Source organism: Arachis ipaensis, chromosome B7 (genome assembly GCF_059453495.1).
Source record: "Arachis ipaensis isolate K30076 ecotype BB chromosome B7, ASM5945349v1, whole genome shotgun sequence".
Classification (NCBI taxonomy): Eukaryota; Viridiplantae; Streptophyta; class Magnoliopsida; order Fabales; family Fabaceae; genus Arachis; species Arachis ipaensis.
Window position 1 is genome coordinate 38,712,274 of NC_142442.1, and position 11,015 is coordinate 38,723,288.

Genomic DNA, 11,015 nt, shown 5'->3' on the forward strand with positions numbered 1-11,015 from the left:
AGTAGTACTTTGCATTAATTCATGAGGAACAACAGAGCTCCACACCTTAATATATGGAGTGTAGAAACTCTACCGTTGAAAATACATAAGTGATGAAGGTTCAGGTATGGCCGAGAGGCCAGCCCCCAACGTGATCAATATGATCTAAAGATGAACTAAAAATCATAAGATGATCCGAAGATATGAATACAATAGTAAAAAGTCCTATTTATACTAAACTAGCTACTAGGGTTTACAGAAGTAAGTAATTGATGCATAAATCCACTTCCGGGGCCCACTTGGTGTGTACTTGGGCTGAGCTTGAAGTTTACACGTGCAGAGGCTTCTTCTGGAGTTGAACGCCAAGTTGTAACGTGTTTTTGGCGTTCAACTCTGGTTCGTGACGTGTTTCTGGCGTTTAACTCAAGACTGCAGCGTAGAACTGGCATTCAATGCCCTTTTGCATCATCTAAACCCGTCCCAAGTATGGACTATTATATATTGCTGGAAAGCTCTGGATGTCTACTTTCCAACGCAATTAGAAGCGTGCCATTTTGAGTTTTGTAGCTCCAGAAAATCCACTTTGAGTGAAGGGAGGTCAGAATCCAACAGCATCAGCAGTTCTCCTTCAACCTCTAAATCTGATTTTTGCTCAAGTCCCTCAATTTCAGCCAGAAAGTACCTGAAATCACAGAAAAACACACAAACTCATAGTAAAGTCCAGAAATATAAATTTAACATAAAAACTAATGAAAACATCCCTAAAAGTAACTAGATTCTACTAAAAACATACTAAAAATAATGCCAAAATGCGTATAAATTATCCGCTCATCACAACACCAAACTTAAATTGTTGCTTGTCCCCAAGCAACTGAAAATCAATTAGGATAAAAAGAAGAGAATATACTATAAATTCTAAACTATCAATGAAACATAGCTCCAATCAGATGAGCGGGACTTGTAGCTTTTTGCCTCTTGAATAGTTTTGGCATCTCACTTTATCCATTGAAGTTCAGAATGATTGGCATCTATAGGAACTCAGAGTTCAGATAGTGTTATTGATTCTCCTAGTTCAGTATGTTGATTCTTGAACACAGCTACTTTATGAGTCTTGGCCGTGGCCCTAAGCACTTTATTTTCCAGTATTACCACCGGATACATAAATGCCACAGACATATAACTGGGTGAACCTTTTCAGATTGTGACTCAGCTTTGCTAGAGTCCCCAATTAGAGGTGTCCAGGGTTCTTAAGCACACTCTTCTTTTGCTTTGGACCTTGACTTTAACCGCTCAGTCTCAAGTTTTCACTTGACACCTTCACGCCACAAGCACATGGTTAGGGACAGCTTGGTTTAGCCGCTTAGGCCAGGATTTTATTTCTTTAGGCCCTCCTATCCACTGATGCTCAAAGCCTTGGGATCCTTTTTATTTACCCTTGCCTTTTGGTTTTAAGGGTTACTGGCTTTTTGCTCTTGCCTTTTGGTTTTAAGAGCTTTTGGCTTTTTCTGCTTGCTTTTTCTCTTTTTTTTTTCTCTATTTTTTCCCCCTTTTTTTTCTGCAAGCTTTGTATTCACTGCTTTTTCTTGCTTCAAGAATCATTTTTATGATTTTTCAGATTATCAAATAACATGTCTCCTTGTCATCATTCTTTCAAGAGCTAACATATTTAACATTCATAAACAACAACTTCAAAAGACATATGCACTGTTCAAGCATTCATTTAGAAAACAAGAAGCATTGTCACCACATCAATATAATTAAACTAAGTTCAAGGATAAATTCGAAACTCATGTACTTCTTGTTCTTTTGTAATTAAAACATTTTTTCATTTAAGAGAGGTGATGGATTCATAGGACATTCATAACTTTTAAGACATAGTTGCTAATTACTAATGATCATGTAATGAAGACACAAACATAGATAAGCACTTAACATAAGAAAACGAAAAACAGAGAATGTAAGAACAAGGAATGAGTCCACCTTAGTGATGGTGGCGTTTTCTCCTTGAGGAACCAATGATGTCCTTGAGCTCTTCTATGTCTCTTCCTTGTCTTTGTTGCTCCTCCCTCATTGCTTTTTGATCTTCTCTAATTTTATGAAGGATGATGGGGTGCTCTTGATGTTCCACCCTTAATTGTCCCCAATAATTATGTGGAGGAAAATGTATCCCCTGAGGTATCTCAGGGATCTCTTGATTTGCAGTCAAATGTTCTACCACTGAGCTATAGACCCTTGATGGAAGCTTTTGTCTTCCCTTTCCTCTTTCTAGAGGTTTCTCTGGCCTTAGGTGCCATCAATGGTTATGGAAAAACAAAAAGAATTATGCTTTTACCACACCAAACTTAGAATGTTGCTCGCCCTCGAGCAAAAGAAGAAAGAATAGATGAAGAAGATGTGGAAAAATCAAGGATTATGAGGAGGGAAGGTGGGGATCCTGTGGAGTCCACAGATCCTGAGATGATCCTGTGAGGTCCACAGATCTTGAGGTGTCAAGGATTTACATCCCTGCACCAATTAGGCATGTAAAAAGCCTTTGCATGCAATTCTGGCGTTTAAACGCCGAACTGATGTTTGTTCTGGGCGTTCAACGCCCAGATGCAGCATGTTTCTGGCGTTGAACGCCAGTTCTATGCTTGTTTCTGGCGTTCAAAGCAAGATCCATGCTCTGTTCTGGCGTTGAACGCCAGCCAAATGCTCCTTACTTGCGTTTGAACGCCAGTGAACTCCTCCTCCAGGGTGTGCTATTTTTTTATGCTGTTTTTGATTTTTCTTCAATTTTTTTAGTTGTTTTTGTGACTCCACATGATCATGAACCTATGAAGACATATAACTAATAAAAAATATAATTAAATAAAAATTGGGTTCCCTCCCAACAAGCGCTTCTTTAATGTCAATAGCTTGACAGTGGGTTCTCATGGAGCCTCACAGATGTTCAGAGCATTGTTGAGACTTCCCAACACCAAACTTAGAGTTTGGTTGTGGCCTCCCAACACCAAACTTAGAGTTTGACTGTGGGGGCTCTGGTTGACTCTGTTTTGAGAGAAGCTTACTGTGCCTCTTTTCCATGTTTACAGAAGGATGTCCTTGAGTTTTAAACTCAAGGGAGTCCCTATTCAATTGAAGGACTAGTTCACCTCTGTTAACATAAATCACAGCTCTTGCTGTGGCTAAGAAGGGTCTTCCAAGGATGATGGATTCATCCTCATCCTTCCCAGTATCTAGGATTATGAAATCAGCAGGGATGTAAAGGCCTTAAACCTTTACTAACATGTCCTCTACTTGTCCATAAGCTTGTTTTCTAGAATTGTCTGCCATCTCTAATGAGATTTTAGCAGCTTGTACCCCAAAGATTCCCAATTTCTCCATTACAGAGAGTGGCATGAGGTTTATTCCTGACCCCAGGTCACATAGAGCCTTCTCAAAGGTCATGGTGCCTATGGTACAAGGTATTGGGAACTTTCCAGGATCCTGTTTCTTCTGAGACAATCTCAGTTGATCCAATGCATTTAGTTCATTGGTGAACAGGGGAGGTTCATCTCCCCAAGTCTCATTACCAAATAAATTAGCATTCAACTTCATGATTGCACCAAGGAACTTGGCAACTTGTTCTTCAGTGACATCCTCGTTCTCTTCAGAAGAAGAATACTCATCAGAACTCATGAATGGCATAAGGAGGTTCAATGGAATCTCTATGGTCTCTAGATGAGTCTCGGATTCCTTTGGTTCCTCAGAGGGAAACTCCTTATTGATCACTGGACGTCCCAGGAGGTCTTCCTCCTTGGGATTCACGTCCTCCCCTTCCTCCTTGGATTCGGCCATGATGGTTATATCAATGGCCTTGCACCCTCCTTTTGGATTTTCTTCTGTATTACTTGGAAGAGTACTAGGAGAGATTTCAGTGATCCTTTTACTCAGTTGGCCCACTTGTGCTTCCAAATTTCTAATGGAGGACCTTGTTTTATTCATGAAACTCACAGTGGCCTTAGATAGATCAGAGACTAAATTTGCTAAGTTAGATGGATTCTGCTCAGAATTCTCTGTCTGTTGCTGAGTGGATGATGGAAAAGGCTTGCTATTGCTAAACCTGTTTCTTCCACCATTATTAAAGCCTTGTTGAGGCTTTTGTTGATCCTTCTATGAGAGATTTGGATGATTTCTCCATGAGGGGTTATAGGTGTTTCCATATGGTTCACCCATGTAATTCACCTCTGCTTTTGCAGGGTTCTCAGGATCATAAGCTTCTTCTTCAGAAGATGCCTCTTGAGTACTATTGGATGCAGCTTGCAATCCATTCAGACTCTGAGAAATCATATTGACTTGCTGAGTCAATATTTTGTTCTGAGCCAATATGGCATTCAGAGTATCAATTTCAAGAACTCCCTTCTTCTGAGGCGTCCCATTACTCACAGGATTTCTCTCAGAAGTGTACATGAACTGGTTATTAGCAACCATGTCAATGAGTTCCTGAGCTTCTGCAGGCATTTTCTTTAGGTGAATGGATCCACCTGCAGAAGTATCCAATGACATCTTAGCTAATTCAGACAGACCATCATAGAATATATTCAGGATGGTCCATTCTGAAAGCATGTCAGAAGGACACTTTTTGGTCAGTTGCTTGTATCTCTCCCAAGCTTCATAGAGGGACTCACCTTCTTTCTGTCTGAAGGTTTGAACATCTACTCTAAGCTTACTAAGCTTTTGAGGAGGAAAGAACTTGGCTAAAAAATCCTTGACCAGCTTATCCCAAGAGTTCAGGCTATCTTTGGGTTGAGAGTCCAACCACACTCTAGCTCTGTCTCTTACAGCAAAAAGGAAAAGCATGAGCCTGTAGACTTCAGGATCTACTCCATTAGTCTTAACAGTATCACAGATCTGCAAGAATTCAGTTAAGAACTAAAAAGGATCTTCAGATGGAAGTCCATAAAACTTGCAGTTTTGTTGCATCAGAGAAACTAATTGAGGTTTCAGCTCAAAATTGTTTGCTCCAATGGTAGGGATGGAGATGCTTCTTCCATGTAAATTGGAATTAGGTGCAGTAAAGTCACCAAGCATCCTCCTTGCATTATTATTATTTTCGGCTGCCATCTCCTCTTCCTGTTCGAAAATTTCTGTAAGGTTATCTCTGGATTGTTGTATTTTAGCTTCTCTTAGTTTCCTCTTCAGAGTCCTTTCAGGTTCAGGATCTGCTTCAACAAGAATGTTCTTGTCCTTGCTCCTGCTCACATGAAAAAGAGGGAATAGAAAATTAATAATAATAGGGATCCTTTTTACCTAGGTATAGAGGTTCCCCTGTGTGAGTAGAAGAAGAAAAGAATGTAATGTAAAGAAGGGAAAAAGAGAAAATTTGAACACAGATGGAAAAGGGGGTTCGAATTTGGGTGAGATGAAGTGTTAGTAGATGAATAAATAAATAGAAGGAGATGAGAGAGAAAGAGGATTTTCGAAAATAAAATTTTGAAAAGGGGTTAGTGATTTTCGAAAATTAGGAATAAAATAAAATTAAAATTAAAAATTGAAACAATTAGTTAATTAAAAAGAATTTTTGAAAAAGAGGGAAGAGATTTTCGAAAATTAGAGAGAGAGTTAGTTAGGTAGTTTTGAAAAAGATAAGAAACAAACAAAAAGTCAATTAGTTAGTTGAAAAAGATTTGAAAATCAATTTTGAAAAGATAAAAAGATAAGAAGTTAGAAAAGATATTTTAAAATCAAATTTTTGAAAAAGGTATGATTTAAAAAGATATGATTTTGAAAAAGATAAGATAAAAAGATATTTTTGAAAAGATATGATTGAAATTAGTTTTGAAAAAGATTTGATTTTTAAAATCACAATTAATGACTTGATTCACAAGAAATCACAAGATATGATTCTAGAACTTAAAGTTTGAATCTTTCTTAACAAGTAAGTAACAAACTTGAAATTTTTGAATCAAAACATTAATTGTTGATGGTATTTTCGAAAATATCATGTAAAATTAAGAAAAAGATTTTTGAAAAATATTTTTAGAATTTTTGAAAATAAATAAGAAAAATGAAAAAGATTTAATTTTTGAAAAAGATTTTGAAAAAGATAAGATTTTTAAATTGAAAATTTGATTTGACTCATAAGAAACAACTAAATTTTAAAAAATTTTGAAAAAGTCAATCCAAATTTTCGAAATTTATGAGTGAAAAAGGGAAAGATATTTTTTTTCAATTTTGAATTTTTAATGATGAAAGAGAAAAACATGAAAATGATGCAATGCATGAAAATTTTGGATCTAAACATGTGATGCATGCAAGAACACTATGAATGTCAAGATGAACACCAAGAACACTTTGAAGATCAAGATGAACATCAAGAACATATTTTTGAAAATTTTTATATGCAAAGAAAACATGCAAGACACCAAACTTAAAAATTTTTCATGTATAGACACTATGAATGCAAGAATGCATATGAAAAACAAGAAAAGACACAAAACAAGAAAATTTAAAGATCAAATAAGAAGACTTACCAAGAACAACTTGAAGATCATGAAGAACACTATGAATGCATGAATTTTTCGAAAATTTTATGCAAACTTTAAAACATGCAATTGACACCAAACTTAATATTAACTCAAGACTCAAACAAGAAACATGAAATATTTTTTATTTTTATGATTTTTTAATTTTTTTTTGTATTTTTCAAAAATTAATTTGAAAAAGAAAAATAAGGATTCCAAAATTTTTAATATGAATTCCAGGAATCTTGCATTCTTAGTCTAAAGCTTCAGTCCAGGAATTAGACATGGCTCACTAGCCAGCCAAGCTTTAGAAGATACAAATCAGTCATACAACAGCAGGTGGATTAGGAACAGCTAGCTTGCTCTTGTGATGATGGTTTGGAAGCCTCAGTCCAAAAGAATTTAGACATGGCTTTACAGCCAGCCAAGCTTCAACATGCTTCATGAAACACTAGAATTCATTCTTAAAAATTTAGAATAATTTTCGAAAACAGATGAGAAATTTTTGAAATTTTTTTTTGAAAATAAAATAAAAAAAAAGAAAATTACCTAATATGAGCAACAAGATGAACCGTCAGTTGTCCAAACTCAAAACAATCCCCGGCAACGGCGCCAAAAACTTGGTATGCGAAATTGTTACTCTGAGGTTGTAAAATTTGTTGTTCATTCTCTCCCTGGCAATGGCGCCAACAACTGGTGCACAATACCATGGTCCAAACATAACTTCACAACTTCGCACAACTAACCAGCAAGTGCACTGGGTCGTCCAAGTAATAAACCTTATGTGAGTAAGGGTCGATCCCACGGAGATTGTTGGTATGAAGCAAGCTATGGTCACCTTGTAAATCTCAGTCAGGCGGATATCAAATGGTTATGGAGTTTTCGAATAATAATAATAAATAAATAGAAAATAAAGATAGAAATACTTATGTAATTCATTGGTGAGAATTTCAGATAAGCGTATAGAGATGCTTTCGTTCTTCTGAACTTCTACTTTCCTACTGTCTTCATCCAATCAGTCCTACTCCTTTCCATGGCTGGCTTTATGTAAGGGCATCACCGTTGTCAATGGCTACATCTGATCCTCTCTGTGAAAATGGTCCGATGCGCTGTCACTGTATGGCTAATCATCTGGAGGCATCACCGTTGTCAATGGCTACATCCCATCCTCTCTGTGAAAATGGTCCGATGTGCTGTCACTACATGGCTAATCATCTGGAGGTTCTCGATCATACTGGAATAGGATTTACTATCCTTTTGCGTCTGTCACTACGCCCAGCACTCGCGAGTTTGAAGTTCGTCACAGTCATTCAATCCCTGAATCCTACTCGGAATACCACAGACAAGGTTTAGACTTTCTGGATTCTCATGAATGCCGCCATCAATCTAGCTTATACCACGAAGATTCTGATTAAGAGATCCAAGAGATACTCATTCAATCTAAGGTGGAACGGAAGTGGTTGTCAGGCACGTGTTCGTAGGGGAATGATGATGATTGTCACGTTCATCACATTCATATTGAAGTGCGAATGAATATCTTAGAAGCGGAATAAGTTGAATTGAATAAAAATAGTAGTACTTTGTATTAATTCATGAGGAACAACAGAGCTCCACACCTTAATATATGGAGTGTAGAAACTCTACCGTTGAAAATACATAAGTGATGAAGGTTCAGGTATGGCCGAGAGGCCAGCCCCCAACGTGATCAATATGATCTAAAGATGAACTAAAAATCATAATATGATCCGAAGATATGAATACAATAGTAAAAAGTCCTATTTATACTAAACTAGCTACTAGGGTTTACAGAAGTAAGTAATTGATGCATAAATCCACTTCCGGGGCCCACTTGGTGTGTGCTTGGGCTGAGCTTGAAGTTTACACGTGCAGAGGCTTCTTCTGGAGTTGAACGCCAAGTTGTAACGTATTTTTGGCGTTCAACTCTGGTTCGTGACGTGTTTCTGGCGTTTAACTCAAGACTGCAGCGTAGAAATGGCGTTCAATGCCCTTTTGCATCATCTAAACCCGGCCAAAGTATGGACTATTATATATTTCTGGAAAGCCCTGGATGTCTACTTTTCAACGCAATTGGAAGCGCGCCATTTTGAGTTCTGTAGCTCCAGAAAATCCACTTTGAGTGCAGGGAGGTCAGAATCCAACAGCATCAGCAGTCCTCCTTCAACCTCTGAATCTGATTTTTGCTCAAGTCCCTCAATTTCAGCCAGAAAGTACCTGAAATCACAGAAAAACACACAAACTCATAGTAAAGTCCAGAAATGTGAATTTAACATAAAAACTAATGAAAACATCCCTAAAAGTAACTAGATTCTACTAAAAATATACTAAAAATAATGCCAAAAAGCGTATAAATTATTCGCTCATCAAGCACAATAGGGGAGGATTCAATTGTAGATAAGAAATTTTCATTGATTGAATCCATCTCTTGATCAACCTCTTCCAATCTTTCATCATTCGTAATAAGCCTTGGAGGTTGCGCATTATCCTCCTCAACACCAAATTCAAGCTCATTGGAAGAAGGTTCAACAACTTCCACAAGATCATCAACAATATCACTTGGTGTGGAAGTGTTCTCAAGCTTGAAATCCACCTCTTGTTTAACTTCCTCTAACTCTTCAACCACTTCTTCTTCTTCAACAATCTCTTCCTCCACCACTTTTTGCAAGACATGCCCCATCCCCTTGTCCTCATGTTGGGATTCCAAAATCTCCTTCATACTCTTCTCTTCGGTTGATTTCTCACATTCATCCGTGGAGGTACTTTGCTTGTTGCATGAGTCCCGTGAGTCCAAGGCGGCTTTAATTTTGGCAAGGTTAGCCTCGATAACTTCATTCATCCTTTGGCTTCCTCTTGCTCCTTTTGACGGATTATTGCTTGAAGCCGATCCGTTGCTTCCTTGAGATGATCCATTGGCCCTTGTTCCACTTGGATAGTATAAGTAGGATCATATTGCTCTTGGATTGATGGATATGGGTATTCTTCCATAGAGGGTTGTGGTGGAAAGGGGAATTCACTTTGTGGTTGAAAGTTATCATACATGGGAGGTGATTCATCTTGGTAAGAATAGTGAGGTGGTGTTTCTTGAGGGTATTGGTGGTGGAATTGGGGTGGTTCTCCATATGGTTCATATGGCTCATAAGGTGGTTGGTATGGTGGGTAAGGATTAGGGTCATATGGGGGTGTTTGGTGAAAAGGGGCTTGTGAGTAAGGTGGTTCAAAATTATGTTAAGGGGGTGGTTCATAGGTATGTGGTGGTGGTTGTTGACAATCACAATAAGGGTCACCACATCCATTAGATTGATATGCATTAGGATGAGAGTTATACCCATAAGAATCCGGAGGTTGTTGTTAGGGGTGTGCATGGCCCGGCCCGACCCGAAGACCCGGCCCAGTCCCGAACACTTTTGGGGCTAATTTGATGTGATTTCATCGGGTCTAGGGCCGGGTATGGGTCTCAAAAGTAGACCCGGTCATTATTTCGGGTCGGGTCCGGGCCATAGCTCGGGTCACCCGAAATCGGCCCGGTGGCCCGGTTATCATACACAATTAATATTTTGTGTTATTAGTGATGGATGATGGTTATTATTATGTGAAATTTAAGTATTGTAAACCTTAATATTTGTGTTATTAGTCATTATATATAAGACTATAAGTTAATGTTTTATGCTTAAAATGCATAAGACTTTAGACTAATGCATAATTTTGTGTTATTTGTATTGATTTAAATATTTGGTGTTATTAGGCAATATTAGTATTGATTATGGTTATACTTTAATTTTAGAGAAGAGTTACTTCTTATTATATTTTTCTAAGTGAATTTTACCATGTCAAATAATGGTTGGAGTCTTGGAAATTTGGATATTTTTACATGCTAACTTACAAGAAGGTATCAAGGTAATATAATGTTAACGGACCGGTTTTCACCCGATTTTTACCCGGTATAATCGTGGCCTGAAAGTGTATAGGTTTCATCGGGTCTAGGGTCGGATTCGGGTCTAACAAATAGGCCCGGTATATATTTCGGGCCGGGTTTGGGTCACATCAAACCCGGTTTCACCCGACCCATGCACACCCCTAGTTGTTGTTGCCAAGAAGGGTGATCAATCCTTTGAGGCTCCTCCCACCTTTGATTGTTCCATCCTTGATGCATATTGTCATTGTAGCTCCCATTTCCTACAACACAATTTGAGCCAAACTCATAGCCAAAGTGGTAAGAATTCATAATAGCAAATAAAAACAAAAACTAACAAAAATGAGAACAAAGTCCTAAACCTAACAAAAACTAACAAACAAACAAAAGGCAAACATATTCACATATTCACAATAGCCAATAACGAAGCACCATTGCAACTCCCCGGCAACGGCGCCATTAATTTGATGCAAGGATTTATACTGGTTCGGAATTTCACAAAATAATTCCGTTGTTAGTATAGTCCAAACCAATAGTCAATCTTCAAATCAAATTTGTTACGGCCTAGCCCAAACTGAATGTGGGCCGGCCTGACCCGGGGACAACCTGACCCGAACGGTTAG

At 38.0% G+C, this 11,015-nt stretch overlaps 1 non-coding gene across 1 annotated transcript; it reads left to right on the plus strand.

Moving 5' to 3' along the window:
• Positions 1-4,560: 4,560 nt before the first annotated feature.
• On the plus strand, positions 4,561-4,668 carry LOC148550893 (small nucleolar RNA R71). The gene has a single exon (XR_015893340.1). It is a non-coding gene; the product is annotated as a small nucleolar RNA R71 (small nucleolar RNA).
• The last annotated feature ends 6,347 nt before the right edge of the window (positions 4,669-11,015 follow it).